This window comes from Dermatophagoides pteronyssinus, unplaced genomic scaffold, assembly GCF_027571235.1.
Source record: "Dermatophagoides pteronyssinus isolate colony J.1.1.1.1 unplaced genomic scaffold, Derpt_VIB-CSIC_2022.12 sq0048, whole genome shotgun sequence".
Taxonomy (NCBI): domain Eukaryota; kingdom Metazoa; phylum Arthropoda; class Arachnida; order Sarcoptiformes; family Pyroglyphidae; genus Dermatophagoides; species Dermatophagoides pteronyssinus.
This window is the reverse complement of record NW_027461571.1, coordinates 12,088-24,389: the sequence shown is the minus strand read 5'-3', so window position 1 is coordinate 24,389 and position 12,302 is coordinate 12,088. Positions and strand designations below refer to the sequence as shown.

General features: G+C 29.6%; 2 long non-coding RNA genes across 2 annotated transcripts; both read right to left on the bottom strand.

Moving 5' to 3' along the window:
* Positions 1 to 2,478: 2,478 nt before the first annotated feature.
* On the bottom strand, positions 2,479 to 4,332 carry LOC142646081 (uncharacterized). Its single transcript, XR_012847087.1, has 2 exons — positions 3,746 to 4,332; positions 2,479 to 3,638 (listed from the first exon to the last, which is right to left on the bottom strand). It is a non-coding gene; the product is annotated as an uncharacterized LOC142646081 (long non-coding RNA).
* Positions 4,333 to 9,646: 5,314 nt separating this feature from the next.
* On the bottom strand, positions 9,647 to 11,486 carry LOC142646077 (uncharacterized). Its single transcript, XR_012847085.1, has 2 exons — positions 11,100 to 11,486; positions 9,647 to 10,883 (listed from the first exon to the last, which is right to left on the bottom strand). It is a non-coding gene; the product is annotated as an uncharacterized LOC142646077 (long non-coding RNA).
* Between the last annotated feature and the right edge of the window lie 816 nt (positions 11,487 to 12,302).

Sequence of the window (12,302 nt, the reverse complement as noted above, 5' to 3'; positions counted from 1 at the left end):
TGAAATATTTCTCGGTTTAAAAAAAGAAAAGACAAAAATCTCATTAGTCATCAGCCGCTTTTTTTGTTTTTGTCATATTTTGTCTACGTGTGTGCGTCTGCTGTGATGCGGCAACTGTGTTAAGAGTTCCCTCATTGCTCACTTTAAGAAGATCATTTTTAACATTGAAATTTCACAACAGAGAAACGAAACGAAAAAATTAAAATTTCACTTCTCGCTCGGTTTTACAAATAGCAACAATGATGATGATGATGATGATGAATCTTTTCACTTAGGATAATTTCACCATGGTTATTGTTTTCGGTGTTTTTTTTTGCTTCTGGTATTGTTTTACTCCCGAAAAAAACAAAAATGATTAACCAAGAATGATGATGTATGTATGTATGCGGTTCACTGTCTGAATATTAGCAAAAAAATGCATAGAATCAGCAGGAGATTTTTTTCGTTAGTATGCCGGGCATCTAAGAAATTTGAGCAAAAAAAAATATACAAGCCGGTTATTATGGATGGTTAAATGGGATCATATAGTAAATATTCGTCATTTCTGCTTGCTTTTTGCCTTTGCTTTTTTCTCAATCCGATTCGGTCAAATGAATAAATGAGCGATGCGAATTTATTCGAGGAAAATGAAAAAAGAAAAAGAAAAGAAAAAATCTAATCTTGTCACACACACAGAGTGAGAGAGAGAGAAGCCATGCTTTTTCTGTTCAGTTTTTGACAAATGGAAATAAAATCACCATTATCCCCTCACCATCATCATGATGATGTGACAAAACAAAAAAATGATAACCAAAAAAAATATATATACCGGAGCAATATATACGGATATTTGTCATCCACGGATATTTTTCTTCTTTTTTTTCTTTTCTTTTCCAAAACTTTATGAATGAATGATAGGATAGGATATGATATGGTGCTTCGTATGTATCTGGCTATCATTAATTGTCTTTTTATTTTTCTCCAGTTCGGAAAAATCGTTCTTCTTCTTTTTTTTCCATTCTTTTCTTTTGGGTTTGGAATTTTCGGAAACCAGTTTCATCATCATCTTCTTTCCGGCCGGTTGGATGTCTTTATGATGAATTTTTTTTTCTGCCACAGAAAAAACCCGAAATAAAATCTTTGTTCCTGGTGAACCAGGAAAAAAGAAATTCATTGGAAAAAAAGCCTTTGATTTTCTCATATGATGATAATCGCATGAAACTTTCCTTTATTATTTTGTTTTTTTGTTTCATTAATAAAATTAATATTACAAATTATCATCATGTTTTCATTGTCGTCGACAACAATTCTTTCATAAAGAATCCTTAAATTCTATGTAATAACCTAACTCGGTGTTAGTGAATTTAATCTCTTTTGCTCTGTGGCTGCTTCTGCAAAACATTGCCCCATGGTATTAACATATTTCTGACGACAATTAGGTTTTTTGATCATCAAATCACACACACATCATGCCTTTTGTATCACGTTCTTTTGTTTTGTCTTGTTTTCGCTGGTTATTTCATTAACAGAACGAAGAAAAATGATTAAAAAATTGTTTTTTTCCCGAAAGTTTCTGTCCTTCGGTATTCACATATGAAAAAAAATAAAACCTTATCCTTTCTTCTTTGCCTTGTCATTATTATTTCACATGATAATATCACCGTGATATCAGTGATTTTGAAAGAAAAAAAGACCTTGATGATGATGATGATTATCATTATGATGTTATGGTGATTGAAATCATCATAATCATCTTTTTAGATGGATTTTTTTTGTTTCTTGACTAATAATAATTAGCTTTTCGCATATGAAGGATGATGATGATATAATCCAAAATGACTTTTTTTTCTGGCTGGTCGGTTGGTAGGTATTTGTCATCATAAAAAAGCAACAACAAATTTGTTTCGAGCTCGACACCTTTGATGGATTTTTTCTGTTGTTCTTTTTCTGGTGTCTAAATTGGCCTAGAATATTGTCTATCTAATGTGATTGAATCAGATTCATGTACAAAGCAAGAGAGATTTGAAAAGATTAACTATGAAACAAAACCATAATAATGATGATGATAATGATGACCAACGAATATTGCGAAATAAAACAAAAGCAAAAAAAAAACAAATTTTGATGATCATCACCGACCATCACCATTATCATTGTAATGATAATTTTATTTAATTTTTTTTTATTTTAAAACAACAAAAAATTTAACGATTTTATTCTTTTTCCCCAAAAAAACATCCCCAAATCTTTTTTTTTTTTGCATTGTTAATCATCTTATCCTTGTTATTATACATTAATCGTCTTAGTAGTAGTCATTTGTAGTTACAGGTAGTAGATTATTATTGGATTTAGGATGTAGAGAGAGAGAGAGAGAGAGAGAGAGAGAGAGAGAGAGAGAGAGAGAGAGAGAGAGAGAGAGAGAGAGAGAAGAAGAAAAAAAAATCATTCTTCAATCATTCACCAAATAATTATTGTTAAGAAACATCATCACCATCACCATAATCGATATAAATCATTTTTTTTAATATCTTCAAAAAACAAGAAAAAAACTTTATCTTATCCAATGAACAAAACGAAACAAAACGAAAAAAACATTATCATAATGATGATGATGATGGTGATGATGATCCGTGTAAATATCGTGAATATAATTTTCATATCGATCAGATTTAGATACAGATACAGATGATGATGATGATGATGGGTGCTGTAGCCAGCCAAACAAGCCGGTCGATCAGTCAGTCAGTCAGTCAGTCAGAAATGAAATGAATGATGTGTTTTTTTGCTGTGTTTATCATCATTATTATTATTATCATTATTAATGATGATGATGATACATTTTTCACACATACGATATTGCTTGAACAACAACAACATCCTTGATAAAAAGGTGATGATGATGTATATTTTATGCAAAAAAAACATAGCGAAATAAACATGCATGTTGAAATTTTTTACCTGAAAATTTTTTTTAAATGAAATGTGATGTATGTATGGTGTAACGAAAACTCTTAACGATCGCCATTTGTTATTGCTGTTGTTGTTGTTGTTAAAACAAATAGAAAACAACAACAACAACAAATTGAAATTTTAGTTTTTTTTCCTTGAATCCGATATTTTTTTTTTTTGATGATTTAAATGTTGTTGATGATAAGAATCAACAACAACAACGAAAACGAAGACAAATAACGATTAAGATGATGATGATATCGCATCGATATGATTAAATATTATGAGAAAAGGATTCCAGGATTTTTTTTCTGTTTTTTTGTTCATTTATCTTATCTTTGTGTGGTGGTGATGGCCACAATTAGACTGGTTTGTTTGTTTGTTTGGTTGTGTAGAAATAGCAAGAAAAGAAAGGAAAAAAATCTGTATCAGAAATCGGTTATCTGATTTCGTTTTTCTTCTTCTTCTGATCTCTATGTTTTTCGTTCGCAAAGAATTAGCTTTTCTTTTCTACCTTTTTTTCTACCTCTTTCTTCATATCAGGTATTGAATCAAAGATTGGTGAATGAATAAAATAAATATAGATAGATAGATAAGGGAAAAAAGACAGGTAGATTTTTTTCGTTTTGGTGAATAATTTGTTGTTCGTAGAAATTGATCAAGAAAAATTATCCAGATCATGATCGAATAATGGTTGAATAATGGTTTACCTGCAAAAAAACGAGAGAAAAATAAAAAATAAAAGTTTTAGCAAAGAAAAAAAAGCCATAAATCATTCGCAAATCTCTTCTTTCTTTCTTTCTCTCTTTTTACTCACATATTCAGATTAATTTCGTTTTGTTTTTTTTTTTTTTGTAATCCATTCTCGCTCTGTAATTGCATGATGATTGAATTCATCAATCGATCGATCGATTGGTCGTTCGATAAATCAATGTCAAAAACGGAAAAGGTGTGTAGTGTGTGTGCATAATCGATAATCGGTGTGTTTGTGTTTCCACATAAAATTGAGATGTTTTGTTGTTGCTCAAATCATCTTTTGAATTTTTGTTTTTGTTTTTTGGAAAACATCCGAATAAGAAATTACGGTAACATTTTTTGGCCACTTTACTCCACCAACCGGACTGACTGACTTTACTTTGATCAAAAACAAAACAAAAAAAAAAAGAAAATAATTGGCCATAACTAATTTGTATTGAACAGGAACTTTAGTTTTTTGAAAGATTTTTTTTTTGTTTTCTACTTTCTGCCAATTTCATGCCATTTATGTTTATGTGTTTGGCGTATGTGTTTAATCAATCAATTTTCGTTGTTGTTGTTGTTGTTATTTGTTTGAGCTTGAATGGTCAATCTTTGATTATGATGATGATAATCTTCAATGATAAAATGGTGATGGCATATTGAAAACACACAAAACATGGGGCTTAAAACAACAAACAGACAAAATGGACATCCAAATTATGTTTGTTTGTTTGTTTCGAGTTTCAAGTTTTTCAATTTCCATCCCTTATTTGATTCAATTTAAACGGAATATTTCTTTTACAACAATTTTCTACATCGTTTATCACCAATAATAAACATTTTAATGGTAATTGTTTCGTTTTGTTTTGTTTTTTGTTTCAAATCGTCTTCAAAACTGAATCATTATTTTTCTGTTTGTTGGACAAAAGACTTTCTGTAGGGCCATCATAATTTGCTGTATTTGAACAAAGATGTGATTATATAATGATCATAGATTATGGATTTTTCGTTCGTTTCGTTTGTTTTTTCGACAAAGAATCAACATCATTATTATGATGATGATTATGATTATTTTCTAGAAAAAAAAATCGGTAAATCAATAGAATTGAAGCCAGAAAACAAAACTTTTGATAAGCAGATTTTTTTTTATAAAGATTCGTTATGGCTGGATTGAGAACGATTGAATTGAATTTTTCCTGAAAAATTAAGATGTTTCAATCTTTTCTTCTCTCGATTTTGACATTATTTTGTTTTGTTTTTCATCAGAAAATCATTTACATCATAATTCACACTGATGGTGATTGCTTGCCATAGCAAATTATATCCATCATTCAATTCAGCGAATCTAGCATTTTAGTGTTTATCATTCGAAAAAAGCCATAGCCAGAAATTTTCCATAAAAAAAACTTGATGGAAAACGTTTCCGATTAATGCCGGTATCCGATTCTTTTTTTTCTTCAAATCATGATTACTTTTGGGTGTTGGCAGAACAACAACAACAACAACAACAACAACAAAGTTGTTGTACAATGTTTTCCATCCATTATAAATCTCTCTCCCTCGGTGTGTGTGTGTTTTGTTTGTTTCGGGTTTTTTTTGTTCGGTATTTATTTTCCGGGCATATATTTCCTTCCGGTTATGACATTCTCTTTCCCGAATTATTATTTTTTTTTTTCTTTTGCTGATGACGTTGACGTTGACGTTGATAATGATGATGATGATATTACCTTGGAAATTGGTTATTTTTTGTTTCTGGTTCATCGTGCTCATGAATTGCTCATTGAAATAATGTAAGCAATGGCAGCAAGCAATGATTCTTTTCACCAATGATAGATCACTTGTCATCATGATGATGATGATGATGGTAAAAAATATTGTCATTTTTAGCTTGATTGGTGGCTGGTTTGGTTGGTTGGTTGGTTGATTCTTTGTGTGTTTTTTTCCCTCTCTCTCAATATTGTTAAATAGTAATTTTCTTGGCTGCGATTTTTTGTTTTGTTTTCTCTCTGTGTTCTGCGTGTGTAAAGTAATCATCAATGCACCACACTATGATGATGATTCAATCGTCTTAACCAATTTTTCTTCAAAAAATGGAATAAATTTTACAAAAAAAAATAACCCGGCATACATTATATTCATATAATTTACATTTTTTAACTCTATTTTGACAATAGAAACAACAACAGGAAAAACAAAATTACCGGGTCATTTACCGGGTAATTTATCTTTTAGTTGCTTTTTGCTTCGCCAAAATATAAAATATTATCATAATGTGTGTTCACCCAAACAATGTTGTTGTTGTTGTTGTTGATGATGATGATGATTATGGGCAGTAATTTTCATTTGTTTTCCCAGTTATACCCGGGTTAATAATAATTTCCATTCGCTAAAAAATACGATTTTTTTTGGCTAGAAAATCTTTCCCGAAAACTGAAAAGAAAAAGCCAAAGATCAAAAATGATCTTCTTGCTGGTGCTGTTGGTAAATCATTTACATAGCCAGAAAAAAAGGTGTCTAATGATTGAAACTCATCAAATGATCATCATCTCAATGTTGCCACAGAAAGAAAACAAAACAAAACTACGAAATTCCAATTCAAAAAAATCTCAAACCCAGTGATATTATGATGGAAAAAAGAAATAAAATTTATGGCCACCAAGCACGAAATGTCATTGATGATGATGATGATGATGAAATAAAGCTAAAAATATTGGCCAACACCACCACCACCAGCACTAATTTTCAAGAAATGTTCTCGTTGAGAATATTATCTGGCCCGAAAGTAATGCCTTTTTTGTTTTTGTTTTCGTTTTAGGTTTGAGTTTTTTTTTGATGATTGATCAATCTCATCAATTTGATGATCACCATAATCATCATCATTATTCTTAAACGACAAATAAAAAAAAAGTTATCAAAAATTCACCTGTTTTTCAAATGAAACAAAAAGGCAGGCAATCAATTCGAATGTTTTTGGATCGATTTTTTTGTTTTTATTTTTTAAATTGCAGATATAAATCAGTTTTGTTGTTGTTGCAAGTGGTGGACACCCTTATTTTTTTTGCCAATAACCATCCGATCGAAAAATTGAAATTTTTCGCTCGGTGAAACAAAATCAAAAGTTACGTCATTCATCAATCAAAACACAAATACAAAAACCATGTGTGTGTTTCATTTTCATTTCTAAATGAATTTTCAAAACAATCGTGGTCAGGAAAAAAAAATCGAAAAAAAACCGAAAAACAATTAATCTGGTGGCTTATGAATTGTTTGATGATGGAAAATCAAAATCTTTCGACCTTCAACTGAAAAAACATACCTGAAGTATACCTTTTTTCATTTTGTTTGTGTGTGATTGATGAAACTAATGATAATCTTAATCATTAACAAGCGGTTAGAAAAGCAAAATGGCTAATGAAATATTTCTCTCTCTCTCTTGAGTGAAATGAAATGAATCCAATATCAATACAATAAATCTAACCCCACACACGGTATTCATTTAATTTTCGGTTATCTTTTTATATGATGATGATGATGATCATAATGATCATCATACAATGATAATGATCATTAAGCATTATAGAAAGCGTGTTAAATAGTAAATAAAAACCCAGGGATAAAAAAAAATTGATTATGATTATGATTTTTTATAACAACAATAATAACCACAACCATAACCTGATTGCCCCATTAACACTTTTGTTGCCCTATCTATCTATCTATCTATCTTCTTCTTCTAATCATTTTCTTTCTTTCTCTGGTTGGTAGAAACAATGATCCAATTTGTTCAATGTTTTTTTTTCACTGCTGATGGCTGATGATAATAATAATAAAAAACCAATAAATGACCGTTTGATATATTTGTTTGTTTTATGATCTTTATCAACCATCAATCAATTCAAATTTTGGTTTTGTTTTTGTGTTTTTGGATGGTTTATTTCCAAAAAACCAAAACCAATTGATTGCATGATGATAATAAAAAAGGTTAAAAAGGTTGAAAAGGTTGAAAAGGCTTGAAATTTTGGCCAAATTCAATTTTTCACCACTTTTTTCTCTTCATTGTTTTTCTGATCTAATTTTTTTTTCGTTTGTTTGGTTTGGAAATTAATCACAGAAAATAGTTTTATTTACCACCATCGTTGAACCCAAAATTCAATTTTTTTTCTCCTTCTTTCGATTCGAGATATTGGATAGAATGGGATGAAATATTTTTTGAACTAACCAAATAATAATGATAACTTGGGTTAACTAAACTCGACCGAAAAAAATTTCGTTATAATTTCTTCCATATTTCTTTCCCTGATGTTTTTTGTTTTTGACGAAGAAAAAACCCCATAAATTATCCATCATTTTTGGTTATTCAAACCAGCAAACATAGACGACGACGATAAATATTAGACAAGAGGAGAGCATTGTGTTAAAGAAATTATGGAGATGATGAAGAAAATTCATTTTCTTATTAAAACTCAAATTACATCGCACACAGACACACAATATGCATATGCCTATTTTATATATTCTTATTCTTGACATTTAAACGATGTTTGTTTTTTTCAATCCATTATTTATATCATTATCATCATCATCTTATTTCGTTTCTTACCGGTACAAATCAACCACTATTTTTTTTTGTTCTAAAAATTACCTGCCTTTCAGGGAAATTCATTGAAGAATTCTTCAGAAAAAAATGATGCGGAATGACAACAGCAGCAGCAGCAGAAGAGCAAAAACATTCAATTTAAATTTTGTTGTTGTTGTTGTTGAAACAACAACAACAACATGAACCACTTTTTTTCCTGATTCTGGTTCTTCCAAAGAATCGAATATTGAATTTTGAATTGGCAAAAAAAACAATATCTTTTTTCTTCTTCTACAAACGGCGAGAAAGAAAGAGAATAACGTCGATATATTCAATTGTGCATCTCTTCTATTCTATTTACACACAATCGGTTTTTTGTTTTTATTCATTCAATAATATTCCATGAAAAAAACTGAATTGCCAAAACTGAATTGCCTGTGTCGGTTTAAGTGTATGTTTTTTCAATGGAAAATAATAGAAAAAAAGAATTCTTTTGTTGAAAACTTTGAATTTTTATTTTTCTGGTTAATAATTTATATATGAATAAAACTAAACTAAACTAAACAAACATCAATGATGGTACAAAAAAAAAATAACAAACCAAAAGAATTATGTAGCGAAAAGAATGTATGATGAGTAAAGCGGTGAAATTTTTTCATCAATTTTACCCGCTTGAATATTATTATTGTTATGTTTCATATCATGTACCAGGAAAGAAAAAAAACAAACCATGTTTCAGGAACAATTGCTTGACAACCAAGCAATTGTTTCTCTCTCTCTCTCTCTCTCTCTCTGTTGTTTTTTTTTATTCCTGTTAAATGTATCTCTCTCTTTTTACTTTTTTCATTTTAAATTTTCAAGTTCTTTTCTTTTCTTTCAAAAGAAATTCTTCGGCCGGTTTCAGTTCGGTTATTATTATAAGACGGCGGGTAATTATTCCCGGTAAAAAAAACTCTATAAGACTATTTATGTACAATGTTTTTTTTTTGCTTTGTTTTCTGGTATACGAAAATCATTACCGGCATGATTCTTCTTTGGAAAGAATAAAAAAAAATGAAAAGAAGAGACTAATATGCCATTCAGTTCTTGTTTCATTGTTGTTGTTACATAATATTCTTTATTCTTTATACTTAATTTCGACAACAGCAATTATTCTCTAAATGTGTGTGTGTCATTGTTGTTTTGTTTCATAAACTTACAACAACAACAACAACAAAAACAATAATAATCTTATCTAACTGATTAGTTGATAGAAATTCTTCTTCTTCTTTTTTCATCTTCATTCATAAAATATGTTCACATTTTTTTTTTTTTTTTGGAACATTCATTTTAGAAGAAACAAATAGAAAAAAAAGAGACATAAGTAATAAGAATTGAAAGAATCTTTACGAAAAAAAGAAAAAGAAAAAATTCTTTCCAGATTCATTCATTCAGTGTATGTTTGTGTGTGTCATATTGCATCGGCTTTTTGTTGTTGTTGTTGTTGTTGTTGTTGTTCGTAATCAAATATAAAGCACACAAGATAAAAAGATAAAAAAGGCAAACATTTTTTGTTGTTGTTGTTGTTGACAATAATCACATAAGAAAATGATGAAATGAAATGAATAAAAAAGAAAATGAAAAGTTGTAATAGGAATTTCTTTCTTCTTTCATCATCAATGTTGGGTGTATAATATTGGACCAAGAAAAGTAAAAATGTTGTTGTTGATGAAAGAATGCATCCGCACTTACATAATAGTCTTGTGTGTGTCCATCCATTTATTGGAATGTTTTCTCTCTCTCTCTCCCTTGGTGTGTGTGTGTGTGTTTATTATTGTTAATAATGGCATTTTTTTCTCTCTCTCTCTCTCTGTTTGAAGAAATGGATGGATGGATGGATGGATGAATGAATCGAATCATCATCATCATCATTGTTCGATGATGATGACAAAATTAAGACATTATTTTTCTTTTCTTTTTTCATTTTTTTCCACTCATCATTTGTTGCCGGTCATACATTTTGGTCAGTATTTTGTTTCTTTTTTCTTTTGTTGTTGTTGTTGTTTTCTGGATAGATATTCTTTAAGGTCCAATTTTTTTTCTCGCAAGTTCAAGTGTGTAGGAAGCTAAAAAAACAAAACAAAAAAAATCAAGAAACAAAAGCAAGAAACAAAAAAACAATCCAAGTATATTCTCAATGTTCCAACCAGTAACAACAGCAAAGACCATCGAACCAAAACAATAAAGTCATGTTCATCATTTTTTGCCGCATCGTTGTCTTTGCATCATTTTTTTTGCGTTGATTTTCTGGAGAAACAATAGGAACAATGTGTAACATCATCATTGTCATTTTGTCCCGGTTATTTTCATTTTTTCTCCTTTTTCTGGTTTTTGTTTCATTACCCGGCTCTATGAGTGTTGATGGTGGTTATGTTATTTTTCTTCATTCATTCATTCATTCGAATCAATTTAATGAAAAGATAATGGACTACAAAAAAAGATGATTTTGTGTATGAAAAGCACATCTATGTGATGATGATGATGATGTAAGTAATATCGCATCTGTGGCCAAATATACATGTTGTTGTTGTTGTTGTTGTTGTTGTTTTCTTTGACCAAAAACAAAACTGTCAACCAAAATAAACATTTTCCTTTTGGATTTCTGCAAGAAGAGAAGGGAAAAGAGAAAAGATTGATCAAAATCGATATCAAATTAAAAGATTTTTATTATTATTGATTTTCAATAACGAGAACAAAACTAAAATTACCTGTTTATTATTCACATTTGGATAATAATAATTATATGAGAAAAACAAAACGAAATCGAAAAATTTGACTGAATAATAAAAATATCCATCATCAAAAAAGCTAAACAAACCTGTAGAAATAAAATCCTATAATTGGTCATTTATGAGCGAGAGAAAAAATGAAAAACAACAATCATCATCGACTTGGCGCCAATATATTGACATACACACACATTTAGCAAAACGAAGCAAAACAAAACGAAAATGAATTGAGAAAAAATCAATTGTTTATGAGGATTTCTTAAAACTTGAACAACAGAGCAAAGCAAAGACGCCAAATTGACCTTCAATGTTTTGTTTTTTTTGGCTGTTTATCATCATCGTTTCGTTCATCGTTTTCTGTTCTTCTTCTCATTCATAATTCTAATTTATGATCACATGATGGGTGTTGTTGTTGTTGTTTTTTTTTGTGGTCGATTTGTAGATTGGTTGGTTAAGTGTTTATCGTTTTTTCTTTTTAAATGCTTAATAAACAATCAGCATTTATTATGGATGTTATGGCGCCATTGTGTTTTTTCTTCTTCTTCTCAATTCAATAATGATCGTCAATCATTTTCTTTCGTATATTTTTTATTTCGTTAGAAGAAATGAAATATTTTATTAGCTAATTGTGTGTGGTTTGGTTACCTGATTTAGATTTTTTTTCATTTGAATTTCATTTCATTTTTTCTTCTGATTTGAAATTCAATTCTTTTATCGTCTTTTATTTGCTTGGTGTGTTTATGTGTGGTTGGTTATTATTGATTTTGTATTAATATATTCTGTCCAATTATTATGTTGTCTCCACTAATACTATCACCAATGGAGAGAGAGAGAAAATTATTTTCTGGTTTCAAAGGTGTTCATTTTCAGGTTATATGAATTGTTGTTGTTGTTGTTAGCCAAATAAGCATATACCTTATCATTATTATATTATGGAACCTGAACATGTTTCGTTTCGGTTTATTTTTTTGGGACACACATATATTTTTTTCAGCCATTGATTCTCTCTCTCTCTCTCTCTCTCTCTTTGATGATTTGCATTTCTTTTTTCGGTTGGTTTTTTTTTCTTCTTCATTCTGCATATTTACTTTTTTTTCGATTGAAATAAAAAACCACAGAAATGTACTGTTTGTTTGTTTGATGATGAAACATGATTCACCAGAAATGTTTGTCATTATTATTTCAAAAAAAATCTAGCTAAAAAAACAAAAGACCCGAAAATATATTTTTGCGATTTTCGGTTATATGTGAATTATGATTCGGGTTTTGTTGCTGGAATTCTTCCTACTCCC